The 15,644-nt window shown below is 40.3% G+C and overlaps 1 protein-coding gene across 2 annotated transcripts in view; it reads right to left on the bottom strand.

Annotated features, from left to right (window-relative positions):
• The window catches only part of SRGAP1 (SLIT-ROBO Rho GTPase activating protein 1), a 270,975-nt gene that overhangs the window by 206,544 nt on the left and 48,787 nt on the right, over window positions 1-15,644 (bottom strand). The window lies entirely within an intron of this gene.

Genomic DNA, 15,644 nt, shown 5'->3' with positions numbered 1-15,644 from the left:
GAACACCTGCTAAGCAGCAATAATCTTGCCAAAATTACAACTCTCAAGTCTTCAGTTACATTTTGAACTTAACCCTGTTCAATCAGCAAGCATTTATAAACATCTATTAATTACATAACACTGCTTAACTTCCTATAGTAAATAAAAGATAAATAGAGATGCCAACCCTTCTCCACAGAAATTTGTACTCTGATGGTTAGTTTCGTGTCAACTTGGATAGGATATAGTACCCAATAAGCAAACACTAATCTAGATGTTGCTGTAAAGATATTCTGTAGGTATTTAAAACATCTACAAACAGCTGACACTAAGTAAAGGAGAGTAGCCTCCATAATGTGTGTGGGTCTCAATGATTTGAAAAGCCATAAGGGCATCTAAGGTTTCCCAGAGATAAAAAGGACTTCTGCCTCAAGGCTGCAGCATCAATTCCTGCCTGAGTTTCTAGGCTGCTGGCCTCCCCTACGGATTCTGAACTTGCTGAAATCCATACCACTTAATCTGTTTCTCTGGAGAACCTTGATGGATATACACTCTTATTAGCAATTATAATCAAACAGGATGAATTGCTATAAAGATGCCTTATAAAGGTATGTTCAAGAGTGTACACTCAAAGAATTCCGGTATAGTAGTATGATTTCTATAATGGAACCAAGTACAAAAGACAGTAGGAACATAGGAGTGCCTATATTTGCCTGGGGCAGTCATGGATGGTGACAAAAGACCTGTGATTTGAAAGGATACAAAGATTTGTTGAAAAGAGATGCTAGAATGCAGAGTCTACGTACAGAAACATAAAGTAAAGAGAATGGAGGTCAAAGGATGAAGCAAATGATATGATAGGAGATAAATTAGGTTGCACACAAGAGGCCATGTTTGCATGTAAGAAAGATCATGGAAGACAAGGCTTAAAGCCTATTAGGCCCTAATGAATTTCACAGCTGTTCAATGGTTGATTTTATAAATGCATAAATGAATGCTATTGGATTATACTAAATTGTTACTGTGAAGATATATATTTTTTATTTTATTTATTTATTTATTTATTTATTTATTTATTTATTTATTTATTTATTTATGATAGAGAGAGAGAGAGAGGCAGAGACACAGGCAGAGGGAGAAGCAGGCTCTATGCAGGGAGCCTGACGTGGGATTTGATCCCGGGTCTCCAGGATCGCGCCCTGGGCCAAAGGCAGGCGCTAAACCGCTGCGCCACCCAGGGATCCCTGTGAAGATATATTTAAAATGAGAAGGAGAACAAGTTCAGAAATGTGATACGATATAAGATCAGTACGTGAGAATCCGTTCTATTTCTATATGCTAACAATGAACAATCTGAAAACAAAATTAAGAAAATCCCATGTACAATATTATGCAGCAAAAAGAATCTCTAGGAAAATCTTTAATGAGTGTAACACTTATATGCCAAAAACTACAAAACATTGTTGAAAGCTATTAAAGATCCAAATAAATGGGAGACAGTGCTTGTTCATGGATCTTAAGACTTATGGTCGATTGTTAACATGGGAACATTTTCCAGATTGATCTGAAAATTCAACAAAATCCCTATCAAAATCTCAGCCAGTTTGAATTTTGCAAAAACTGGTAAGTTGGTCTTAAAATTCATATGGAAGCAATGCAGGATATCAGGGGAAAACTAACAAAAAAGAAGAACCTTTAAAAGAAAAAGTTGGAAGCCTTATACTTCAAAACTTACTACAAAGCTACAATAATCAAGACAGTGTGGTTCTGGCATAAGGACATACATAATACATCAATGAAACAGAATTGACAGTCCAAATATACATCCTCACACTGATGGGTGATTTTCAACAGCAAATACAAGACAACTGAATGGGGAATGAATAGTCTCTTCAACAAATGGTGCTAGATAACTGGATAACCATATGTAAAAAAAAAAAAAAAGAAAAAAAAGAATCTGGACCTCTACCTCATACCTTACACAAAAATTAACACAATATGGATCATAGGCCTAAATGTAAGAGCTAAAACTATAAAACTCCTGGAAGAAAATATATAATATTTATGAACCCTAGTTTAGGCAATGGTTTCTTGGATATGGAACAAAACCACAGTGACAAAAGAACAAGTAAGGTGAACTTCATAAATATTTAAACCTTTTACGTCTCACAGGACACCATCAAGAAAATGAAAACAATTCACTGGAATGGGAAAAAATATCTGTAAGTCATGTATCTTACAAGGGATCTGTATTTAGGATATATATAAAGAATTCTTACAATTCAACAACAAAGAGAAATAATTCAATCTTAAATTAGGCAAAGAATTAGAATAGACATTTCTCAAAAAAACATATACAAATGTCCATTAAGCACGTAAAATGATGCTCAATACCATTAGCCATCAGAGAGATGCAAATCAAAACTACGATGAGATACCACTTCACAGTCATTAGGATGGCTCAAATCACTAAGTCAGGGGATCCCTGGGTGGCTCAGCGATTTAGCACCTGCCTTTAGCCCAGGGCACCATCCTGGAGTCCCAGAATCAAGTCCCACTTCGGGCTCCTGGCATGGAGCCTGTTTCTCCCTCCTCCTGTGTCTCTGCCTCTCTCTCTCTCTCTCTCTATCATAAATAAATAAATAAATAAATAAATAAATAAATAAATAAATAAATAAATAAATAAATAAATCTTAAAAAATAATAATAAAATCACTAAGTCAGATAATAGCAAGCATTGATGATGGTGTGAAGAAAATTAGCACCCTCATATATTGCTGGTGGAACATAAAATGGTATGGCCAATGCAAAAAAACAATTTGGTGATTCCTCAAAATGCTAAACACAGAGTAACCACGTGACTCAGCAATTCCACTCCCAAGTATATGCCCAAGAGAATGGAAAATTTATGTCCATAAAAAAATGTGTACACAAATGTTCACAGCAGCATCATTCATAATAGTAAAAGAAAACAACCCAAATATCCATGAACTGATGAACGGATAAACAATATGTGATATTTCCATATAATGGAATGCTATTTGGTCATAAAAAATGAATGAAGTAGGGTGCCTACCGAGATGGTTCAGTTGGTTAAGCATCTGCCTTTGGCTGGTCATGATCTCAGGGTCCAGGAATCCAGCCCCACGTCAGACTCCCTGCTCAGTAGGGAGTCTGTTTCTCCTTCTCTCTCTGCCCACTCATGCTCTCTCTCTCAATAAATAAAATCTTAGAAAAGAAAAAAAAAAAAAAAGGAATGAAGTACTGATGCGTGTGATGACACAGATGAACCCTGAAAACACATGCTCAGTGAATGAAGCCAGACACAAAGATCAAAATATTTGTAGGATTCCATCGATAGGAAATGTACAGAGTGGATTAATCCACAGGAACAGATAGTAGCTTAGTGATTGCTTGGGGCTGGGCTGGGGTTAGGGTAGGGCATAAAGGAGAATAAAACTGGGGTGACTGCTAATGAGTAAAGAGTTTCTTTTTAGAGTGTGGAAAATGTTCTGAGTTTATATTGTGGCAATAGTTGTACAACTCTGAGCATACTAAAAACCATTAAACCACTTTAAATGTGTGAATTTCAGGGAATGTGAAGTATATCTCAATAAAGCTGTAAATATAGGGAGATGTGATGTCGTTGGATCATCAAACTGGATTAAGCAGAAAACCTTTTCAAAATAGAGCAGATGTGTGAAAAGGAAGGTGCTACCAGAAAAGGAGAGAAGTACTACAGTTTGGAAGCTTGATGTTGCCTCACAGTGGGTCTCTAGCGAGCACTCTCCATGCTCAACTACTCAGGGAAAAACAGGGGAGCCCAACCCCCCAGGAATCTGATTTTCAATAGTCACCAAGGACTAAAGGCATTTGGAGTTGAGTTACTTGAACGTTAGTGCCTTAGAGACACTGTCCTTGGATTCTTTCGACTTTGTTCAACTCTGTCTCCCATAATTAGAATTCTATATTTTGAATAAATTTCTCCTTCCTTGCTTAGGTTACCCCAAGTCAGTGTCTTCTGAGAAAAGAGGGAAAATAAAGGATTATTTTTGGATATTCAGGGAAGGCAGTTGGATGCTTACAAGTATCATGAGATTTACTGAGACAAAGTACATAAACTAATTTCCCCTGAAGAATTTCTGCTACAGAAGATTCCTTTAGGAATTCACCTAGTGATACTGATGTGTTACTATAACTAACTGTTGTTCTAAATTCACTAGGCAGAGACCAAGGATTCTTTCCAGAGAGGCAGTATTCACTATGCTGTTAACCAATCCAGATAAAAATAAATATAATGTCTCATTTAAAATATTTTATTTATTTATTTAGTCATTCATTCATTCATTCATGAGAGACACACAGAAAGAGACAGAGAGAGAATCAGGGTCCCTGCAGGAAGCCTGATGCGGGACTCGATCTTAGGACCCTGGGATCACGACCTGAGCCAAAGGCAGATGCTCAACCACTGAACCACTCAGGCAACCCTACATCTAACACTTTTAAAAGGAGGTAAATCCAAGCATGAGGATACGGCTGACAAATCTTATACACCTGAACAATGTTTCTCAAATTTGAATAATGGGTGAACTTTTTAAATACGAGGGAGTCCTGGAAAAACTGAAAAACCTCAACTTGAGAAACCCTAGATCATAATTTTAGCTTTATAATAGTTACCTTTTTAAAAAGATTTTATTTTTAACCAATCTCTACATCCAACGTTGGGCTTGAACTCACAATAGCAAGATCAAGAGTCACGTGCTCTACTGACTGAGTCCGCCAGGCACCCCCATGATGGTTATTAATACCCATTTGATTATGAAAGCAAAAGTCAGTGTGATTGGTAACAATTCAATGTCCATCAACAGGAGAATGGATAAACAAAATGTGAGATCCATACAGTGGAATCCTGATCAGCAGTGAAATGAAATGAACTATTGACCCGCTACAACCTGATAAACATCAAAAACATGCTAAAAGACAACAGAAAATATCACAGATTGTCAGATTCTATTTCTGTGAAATGTCCAGGAAAGGCAACTTCATACACACAGACAGCAGATGGGTGGGTGCCCAGGACAGCAAGCTAGATCAGGGGTTAATAACATAAAAACAGGAGGGATTCATTTTTGGGGTAACGGGCATGTCTTCAATCTAGACTCAAACTCCAAGTTAGCCTGAGAATAGCCAAACAACAAACCCGAGACTGCAGTGATGGCTGCACGACTCTATAAATTTACTGAAATCACTGAAATGTATACTTACAACAGGTGAATTATATGGTATGTAGATTACAGCTGAATTAAGCTTTTGGGGGAGAAAAATAAATGCGAGGCAACAATAGGTCAAGAGGTCATAATCCAAAATATATTCCCTGTGAGATCACAGAGAAGACTTTTAAAGTACTTAAATAAAAACTTCTAGAGAATTCAGGGACCTCTGAGAATGCCTTCAAACATCTCTATATAGTTCAGAAAAATTGCCCCAAGGGTGTAAGATAGTCTCAACAAACTTTTCTGGGGACCTAAATATATTTTCCCTCCTGTATGGATGCAAAAAGATGAAACAACAAATCAGCAAGGTTTCATACTCATTTTAATGACAATCTTTCTAGAGTGCCTTAAACAAAGTCCTGTGCCTTTACCGTTATATTTCATTTATTCTCACATGCATTTATTTTTAAAATCAAGACTGTAAGGGTGCCTGGGTGGCTCAGTCGGCTAAGCACCCAACCTTTGGTCTTAGCTCAGGTCTTGATCTCGGGGTTGTGATTTCAAGGCCCACACTGGACCCCACACTGGGCCCACGTGGAGACTACTTAAAAAATAAACAATTACATAAACCAAAAAACCCCTCAAAACTGTAAAAATACATGTTTTTAAAAATAACGTACAGTTTACACCTTTGTAATTTTTTTTTCCTTCTTTTAACATATCAACTTCAGGAACTCCCCTCTCATGCTGATAGCATGACCTGAGTCGAAATCCGAGCCACTTAACTGGCTGAGCCACCCTTGCACCCCTCACCCTTTGCTTATTATAAACACCAAAACCTATTTTCCCAGTTTGTTTTTTTCCTTGTTTTATTTCCGTTTCTTTTTTTCTGTGTTGTAGAAACTACTAATTGTAACACCGTTGGATCTCTTCGTGTTCTTTCTAGGTTGTTTATCTTCAGTTTCAAGGCTAGAGGTTATCATTCGTCCATGGGTCCGATTATAATCTTTTAAAACACAATGCACTGAGCCCACTATCTTGAGGACTCAGGCTCATCTCCAAAAACACACTAAATGTGGCATTTTGCTGTGTTACAGGCCAAGAGAGCAAGAGAGCTTTGCTGGGGTATGTGGGAGTGTGTGTCACCCACTAAATGGCCCTCGGCTACCCAGGCTCAAACCCTTCCTCTGTTGTCATCCTGTCTGCTGTTACTTCTCCTTCTGTCTGCAGGCCTGTTGATAGCTAGCACCCGTTGCTGGTTTCCGATGCATGGATTCCATTGTTCTATGTTTGGAAGCAGACTTCTTAAACTTGCTGGTTTAGCGTTGCATATAAATCAAAGCTGGGGTGTGGGTTTTGAGTAGACTTTTTAACCTCCCCAGTATGTCAACTGCATGAGCTCTGGTACATTCACTTGGGTTTTTCTTACCAAGTGACCGAGACAGTTGGACCACCCCATACATACTCCTATGCATTTATTTTTAAAAACAAGACTGTGCTGTGTCCCCTCTGCTCAGCTCTGACCGACTCAGCTCTCGAGGAACTCAAAAATAATGACAGCTTAGTTGTCAGTTAACTTGGACACTTAACCTCCGCCTCTGCTCAGATTTTGACAAATGACAACATTTTCTTTTGTAATTGCACATAGCGTGGTTCAGAATTCTTTTTTCTGACGACCCTTTAGTAAGGAACTAATAAAAGACAGATGGGGTGCCTGGGTGGCTCAGTCCATTGAGAGGCCAGCTCTCGATTTCAGCTCAGGTCGTGATCGCACAGGGTGTGGGATCGAGCCCCATGGGGGGCTCCCCTGCTCAGGGGGAGTCTGCTTGAGATGCTCTCCCTCTCCTTCTGGCCCCCCTCCCAGTCATACACACATGCCTGCTGTCTCTCTTCCAAATCATAAACCTTAAAAAACAAAAACAAAACAATACAGAATTATCACTTAAGGTAAAACCCAGAACCACAGCCAAAAAACAAAAACAAAACTAACAATACAGAATTATCACTTAAGGTAAAACCCAGAACCAAAGCCAAAAGCAGAATCACAGTCATTTCTTGATTAGGAACTGTGGCTATTTTCTAATTTTTTTTTTTTTAATTTTTATTTATTTATGATAGTCACAGAGAGAGAGAGAGAGGCAGAGACATAGGCAGAGGGAGAAGCAGGCTCCATGCACCGGGAGCCTGATGTGGGATTCGATCCCGGGTCTCCAGGATCGCGCCCTGGGCCAAAGGCAGGCGCCAAACCGCTGCGCCACCCAGGGATCCCCTATTTTCTAATTTTTATAATCTAGTTAATTACATTTAAAATACATAATGTGCCACATAAATTTCCCTGGAAGGATATAAAAGAAATTGGTGCCACTATTTCCTTTGTGTGGAAGGTCACAGGCAGCAGGAGGGAAATGGGGAACTTTCCACCCTAAATACCTTCTGGATATTGAACATGTGACTGTATTACTTTGACAAAAATAAGTGAAATCCTTTTAAAAACTGTATAAGAGAAGCAGAACTTACCAGGGTATATTAGAAGCCAACTGATCAGGAAAGGGCCATGCATGGCCCACTGTGAGCCAAGGAAAACAAACTCTTCTTCTTAAATCTTTGCGCTTTATCCTCAACACTTCTGTCTATGGTCTCTAAAACACTGCTTTGGTTCCTGCCATCATGTCCACATTCCAACCAACAGAAAAAGAGCACAGCCCTTCTAAGGACACTACAAAGAAGTTGCACATATAATTTCTGTTCACATCACGGTGGTCTGAACTTAGTCACATGGCTACAGGTTACTACAGGGGAACATAGGAAATGGTCTTTAGAAGGCAAGTGTCCAGCTAAAACTTGGGAAGTTTCATCGCTAAAGGAGAAAGGTGGTGGTATACAAATAATCGTGGCAATGCCAGCCACAAATAATACAAAATTTAGGGTAAGAGTTATCTCTGGTGGGAGACAACTGGACACATTCCAGGGGCTTCCAGTACGTAATAACATTTATTTCTCAAGCCAGGTGATTACAGCATGGGGTTTAATTTTTCATTGTTATTCCCTTAAGAGTGTATGTATGTATAATATTCAGAGTATATTTCACAATTTAAAAACATATCAGAGGGATCCCTGGGTGGCTCAGCCGTTTAGCGCCTGCCTTTGGCCCAGGGCGTGATCCTGGAGTCCCAGGATCGATTCCCGCATCAGGCTCCCTGCCTTGAGCCTGCTTCTCCTCCCTCTGCCTGTGCCTCTGCCTCTCTCTGTGTCTCTCATGAATGAATAATAAAATCTTAAAAATAAATAAATAAATAATAAAATAAAATAAAATCATATCAGAATTGTTTAAGCTGGGTATGGCTAGGTACCTGGGGATTTTTTTTATACTAGTCCCTCCACTTTGAGTATGCTTGCAAACTTCTAGAACAGAAATTTTACACACACACACTTAATAAATATCCTTTCATCTTAATACCCTCTCAGACACATAATACTTATTAAAACCCTAGTAAAAATAATGTCCTAAACGTTACAAACATACATACGTGCATAGGCCATATGGACACAAGAAACAAAAGGACGATTCTTCCCTTAAAAATGCTTACAGTCTAATTGGGAGATCAAGATGCAAATTAGACAGTATATGATGAAGTGAACAAAAGAGAAATACAACCAGAATTCAGATAAAGGAGAGGTCAGTTTGGTTTAGGAAAAATGAGGTTGCTAAGATCCTTGGAAATGAGCAAATGTGACGAAAATAGTAAGTAGGTAATAAAATAATAAACACGCACACTAATTTTAAGCAAATAGATTTGTGCAGGCCTCTTTGGGCAGCTGTCATTTTGTTTCAAAGAATAAAGTCACATGCAATCTAGGGAAATGGCAAGAAAATAAACTGCGCTTCTACTTCCACACATTAAAACCCACTCTGAAAAAATAAATAAAAATAAATAAAAATAAATAAAACCCACTCTGTTACTTTATAACCAAGGTTTGTCAATCATTTTAGGGGAGACCTGTGAAAAGGGGGCCTCGATCCCTGGGAAGGTGGAAATAAAGCATGATGAGTACAGGTCTCTGCAGGGCACTAGCTCCTGTTTGGATCTCCAGTCCACCATATGCAAGCTGTGCGATGGCACTACGAGATGCTTGACCATTTTGTGCCTCAGTTTCCTTATCTATAAAATTAGGATAATGATAGTATCTACTCACAAGAGATTCTGTGCGGTTTGTCCTTTCTGGGAACAGAGCCTGGCCCATAGTAAACATTCAATATGTGGTTGAGACTGTTGTTCTCTGCCTTTTCCATGGCTCTTTGAAAATGAGCTCATTGAGGTTCCCCTACAGTTCACCAGGGTGGGGGAGGTTGTTTCAGACAAACTAGAGATCCGAATTTTTGTAAAATGTCCTGATTGTCCAAATACCATGAAGGCCAAACAAGGCAGCTGTGCAGCTAACTCTAGTGAGCCACTAAAGCTCAATTTAAGTGTTTATGGAGAACCATGTTAGGCAGAGGATATGAAAACAAAATGTTGGCAAGTTACGGGGCTCAAATAATTCTAGTTCACAGGCTTAACTTAGAGTTGATTATTCCTCATATGGGTTACATTCCTTGATGATAATCTGATTAATTTTTAATCTCAGGCTCTCCGGTGCCCTCCCATGCTCTAGTCCAGCCTTCTTCCCAAAGCAGGTGGGAATCCAAGCTGTGGTTAGAAAGAGCTCCGAGCAAAGCTCAATCAAGTTGGGGAGGTGGGACTTAAAACATACTGTACACACCAGTATCTGATAAAGTGCTAAACTGTGAATGCCAAATATTGATAGTCCAGGACTATGGGGAGCTCAGAACAACCACGAAAAAAAAAAATGGCACGATATGTGGATAAAGTAAAATTCTGCTCTACCTTAAAGCTTAAGTACAAGTTGCATAGTCAGGGAGTGGAAAGGAACAAGCTACAGTGAAGACACAACAACATGGGTGAGCTCAGGGTGGGCCATAATGAGACCAGACAAGACAACAAAGCAAGAAGAGTCTTCACTTTGAAGAACTGGAGAAAATAAACTTGCACAGCTACACACAGGCCAGACTATGAATGGGTTTTTTCCTTCAATAATTAACACACCTTTGGAATGATTTGTTCTTCATCTTTCAGTATAGATGAGACAAAAAAAAAACCATAGTAGGAAGAGTGCTGAGAGCTCAACACAGGGCTTCAAGTCATGACCCTATGAATGAGTTCTGAGCAGAGATGAAGAGTCGGACACTTAACTGAACGACCCAGGCACCCCTGGAATAGCATTTTTGAAGAATAACAATGAAATTTCTCCAAGAGAAGGGTCTTAATTGTATTCATTTATAAATTCTTAGCACTCCTAGGACAGTAAGTGGCACATAGTAAGTGTTCTAAAAATGTCTGACAAATGTTTGAACAACAGCCACATAGCAGTAGACCAAATGCAGGCCGTGACTGACTCCAACAAAAAAAAGGTGCCTAAGTTTGATTGACAGTTCACATTCCGTAAACACCAAATAGATGTATTTCATTACATCTACAACTTCCTCCTGTTATTTATAAGCCTCCTCCTTTAGGATGATTTTTTTTTAAACATGATTTCTTTTTTAAGCTCAATAACACAAAATTCTAAACAATAATTTCTTCCTTGTAATTGAGCTTATCTTTAATTAGAAAAAACAAAAGGCAAATGGAGATATGAGACATTGTTTAGTTTACAGCTACAGACATAGAGCTATTCTCATCACCATCATCTATTTATTTACCAAACGAGAGAGAATGGTCTACTGGAGGTAATGGGGAGTCCTTTGGTATATCTGGTATATCACCTTAAACCATTATTTATTACCTTTTTTCTCAAGCTGCCTCCAACACCTAAAAAAAAAAACAATAAACAAGCTCTGTTAAGAGCTTCTACAGAGATTCTAGAAAGTCTTGACACTCATACCCCGTTGGCATCGAGTCCAGTGCTTCATGTTTATAATCAGTTATTTCTAAAGTCTGACATATGGGAACAGAGATAGTTTAAAATAGAGACTCTTCAAAGCTACTTAGAGTCTCATGAACATACAAAATACAGAGATTAATAAAAATCATGTGCACACACCAATAAACATAAAACTCGCAATAGTCCTGTTATGTACCAAACCTGGTTCTATTTTTTGAGAAAGTAAACTTGATTCTTGAAGAATTTTTAAAGTATAGCATATTATACTATAGTAATTTTAATGTCATCCCAGTAAGTCAGCTGGATCTAAATAAGATAGCAAAAACCACAGTAAAACTTAACTAATGACATGTGGTCAATAAGAAAAATACGTGGATTCAAGACTCTTCCAACTAAACTGGTCCAATCTGAAGCAAAAAAAGTCAAGCAGGTTTGCCTTCTTAGGCATTATTTTCCAAAAGGTATACCTGAATTCAATCTTACTTATATGTTTTCCTCTTAAAAAAATTTTTTTAAGGAACACCTGGGTGGCCCAGTGGTTGAGCATCTGCCTTTGGCTCAGGTCGTGATCCTGGGGTCTTGGAATCAAGTCCCACATCGGGCTCCCTGCATGGAGCCTGCTTCTCCCTCGTGTCTCTGCCTCTCTCTCTCTCTCTCTCTCTCTCTCTGTGTGTGTGTGTCTCTCATGAATAAAAAATAAAATCTTTAAAAATAAATAAAAATAAAAAATTTTTTTAAAGATTTTATTTATTTGACACAGAGAGAGAGACGGAGAGAGTGAGCACAATCAGGGGAGCAACAGGCAGAGGAAGAGGGAGGCGCAGGCTCCCTGCCGAGCAAAGAGCCTGATGTGGGACTCAATCCCAGGACCTTGGGATCATGACCTGAGCTGAAGGCAGATGCTTAATCAACTGAGCCACACAGGTGCCCTGAAAAAAAAAAAGTTTTAAAGCAATATCTAACAATGGCAAATATGAAGATTCCACAAACGTGAACTAAAATACCAATATGCATTTATTAGCTTGTAACTGTTGCTCTGAGTCTTGATTTATACTATTATCACAAATGATTCTGACTGAACATTTTCTGGTGTCTATTTCGGTTCTATAACATTTATGTAATGTAAATCTTTTGAAAGTCTTCATACATCCAGTTGAAAACTCTGCAATAATTTAAATTTTAACTTGAGGAAACTGCCCATATTGGAATAGAGGCTAACGTGCCCAAGGAAGAAGTGTCCATTTATCTGGCAGCATTACATTTTAAAATTATCAGAAGGGAACACATGAGATGTTCAAGGAAAATGTTCCCAATCAAGGTAACACGAGTGTTCGGAATGAATACAGAATGCATAATTTTCTTATAAATTAGACATGGGACGTACTGAGCTGACTGTATTAGGTTAGATGCCGCAACTGCAAAACCAAGCTCTTAACTGCCATATTGGTCTCCACATTTCTGAATGAATTAAAAGGCTTCCAACAAGCTTCCTTTCCAGCACAGGAAATCCTGTTGGAGTCCCCCCTGCCAGTATGCGTCATGCTCACAGCTTTTCATTTTGCAACCCTTTAAAGGCCAACATTAGCTGCATTTCACAGGAAGTTCTCCCTTTAGTCCTCCAACAGTTCATAGGATAAACTTTGGTTGGACACAAGGTCAGCATAAATTGAGCTCTGCTTTCTTATCACACTGTAGCAGCTGCGCAGAGGATGAGACACCACCACCCCATGTCCCTAAACCTTTCTCTTTCTCAGTCTTTGGAATACATTTAGCTGCAGGTTGGTGGGCTTTCTGTGCCTTCTTGTTCTCCGATTTCTATATTAATATCTAGAAATACCTTTGGAAATCATCAAGGGGAAAAAAAAATCAATCTCCCTTTCCCAAATCCAAATGCTAACCAAAATGAAATATCCAGAAAGATTTGTATTAGTTAACTGTGTTCCCAAATTGAATTTGAGGCTCAGAATAAAGACACACGAAAATGCAATTAAATGAAATCTAATGCAGAAACATTTTACTAAGTGGAGAACACCATCATTTCAATAGGACTGTGGGAAATCACGCTATTTTAAGACACATCTGAAATAGCAGGCAAGGTAAATTGAGGTTGTTACCCAAGGAATTCTTGAGAGCATGTTCAAGAGTTACTGCCTAAATAAAATGCTTACTAATTCCTTTTGGAGGAATTTTTCACCTCCTCCCTAGACTGTGCACAGATTTCATTGACGAGAGTGAAAATATTCATTTGCCCTAAATAACCAAGCCACTAAAACAATGTAGTGGTAGTAAATTTGAGACCACAACTAGCATACCCACACATTATTCTCCTAAGTACAACTCTAGTGGCCTTGGTTCTCACACTATTATCTCCCCCAAATTTGGCTGTGCATATTGTTATGGAGCACATTAGCCTAATTCCTCAAGCAAAAGTAATTTCAATATTTATTCCTCCATAAACTACCTCAAAAAAAAAAAAAAAAAAAAAAGGCCAGGCTTTACTCTGAGCAGATCTTTTATTTAAAAACAGAAAATCTGAAGGGAGGAGCAAGATGGCGGAAGAGTAGGGTCCCCAAATCACCTGTCTCCACCAAATTACCTAGAAAACCTTCCAATCATCCTGAAAATCTATGAATTCGGCCTGAGAATTAAAGAGAGACCAGCTGGAATGCAACAGTGAGAAGAGTTCGCGCTTCTATCAAGGTAGGAAGATGGGGAAAAAGAAGTAAAGAAACAAAGGCCTCCAAGGGGGAGGGGCCCCGCGAGGAGCCGGGCTGAGGCCGGGGCGAGTGTCCCCAGGACAGGAGAGCCCCGTCCCGGAGGAGCAGGAGCTGCACCGACCTTCCCGGGGGAAAGGGGCTCGCGGGGAGGTGGAGCAGGACCCAGGAGGGCGGGGATGCCCTCGGGCTCCCGGGGACAGTAACAGCAACTGCGCGCCCAGGAGAGTGCGCCGAGCTCCCTAAGGGCTGCAGCGCGCACGGCGGGACCCGGCGGGACCCGGAGCAGCTGAAGGGGCTCGGGCGGCGGCTCCGCGGAGGGGGCTGCGCGGCCCCGGGAGCAGCTCGGAGGGGCTCGGGCAGAGGAAGAGGCTCCGTGCGGAGGGGGCTGCGCGGTTCCAGGAGCAGCTCGGAGGGGCTCGGGGGCGGCTCCGCGGAGGGGGCTGCGGGGCGGGAGCGCGAATCCAACAGCGCAGGCTCCGGAGCACAGGGCGCCGGGACACAGCCCAGGATCCGGCCTCCCCCGGGACAGGCAGAGGCCGGGAGGGCCCAGGACAGCGAGGACGCTCCTGCCCCAGCTGAGCAGATCAGCGGCCCCGCCCGGAGCCTCCAGGCCCTGCAGACGGAGTTCCTGCCGGAGCTGAATCCAGGTTTCCAGAGCTGCCCCGCCACTGGGGCTGTTCCTCCTGCGGCCTCACGGGGCAAACAACCCCCACTGAGCCCTGCACCAGGCAGGGGCACAGCAGCTCCCCCAAGTGCTAACACCTGAAAATCAGCACAACAGGCCCCTCCCCCAGAACACCAGCTAGACGGACAACTTCCAGGAGAAGCCAAGGGACTTAAAGTACACAGAATCAGAAGATACTCCCCGGTGGTTCTTCTTTTTTTTTTTTTTTTTTTTTTTTTTTTTGTTGTTGTTGTTGTTTGGTTTTGTTTTGTTTTGTTTTGCTTTTTGATTTGTTTCCTTCCCCCACCCCCTTTTTTTTCTCCTTTTTCTTTCTCTTTTTCTTCTTTTTTTTTCTTTTCGTTTTTTTTTTTCTTCCCTTTTTTTTCCTCTTTCTCTTTTATTTCCTTCTTTCTCTCCTCTCTTTTTCTCTTTTTCCCAATACAACTTGCTTTTGGCCACTCTGCACTGAGCAAAATGACTAGAATGAAAACCTCACCTCAAAAGAAAGAATCAGAAACAGCCCTCTCTCCCACAGAGTTACAAAATCTGGATTACAATTCAATGTCAGAAAGCCAATTCAGAAGCACTATTATACAGCTACTGGTGGCTCTAGAAAAAAGCATAAAGGACTCAAGAGACTTCATGACTGCAGAATTTAGAGCTAATCAGGCAGAAATTAAAAATCAATTAAATGAGATGCAATCCAAACTAGAAGTCCTAACGACGAGGGTTAACGAGGTGGAAGAACGAGTGAGTGACATAGAAGACAAGTTGATAGCAAAGAGGGAAACTGAGGAAAAAAGAGACAAACAATTAAAAGACCATGAGGATAGATTAAGGGAAATAAACGACAGCCTGAGAAAGAAAAACCTACGTTTAATTGGGGTTCCCGAGGGCGCCGAAAGGGACAGAGGGCCAGAATATGTATTTGAACAAATTCTAGCTGAAAACTTTCCTAATCTGGGAAGGGAAACAGGCATTCAGATCCAGGAAATAGAGAGATCCCCCCCTAAAATCAATAAAAACCGTTCAACACCTCGACATTTAATAGTGAAGCTTGCAAATTCCAAAGATAAAGAGATGATCCTTAAAGCAGCAAGAGACAAGAAATCCCTGACTTTTATGGGG

The sequence above is a fragment of the Canis lupus genome, chromosome 11 (assembly GCF_048164855.1).
Source record: "Canis lupus baileyi chromosome 11, mCanLup2.hap1, whole genome shotgun sequence".
Taxonomy (NCBI): Eukaryota; Metazoa; Chordata; class Mammalia; order Carnivora; family Canidae; genus Canis; species Canis lupus.
This window is presented reverse-complemented; position numbering and strand designations above follow the sequence as displayed.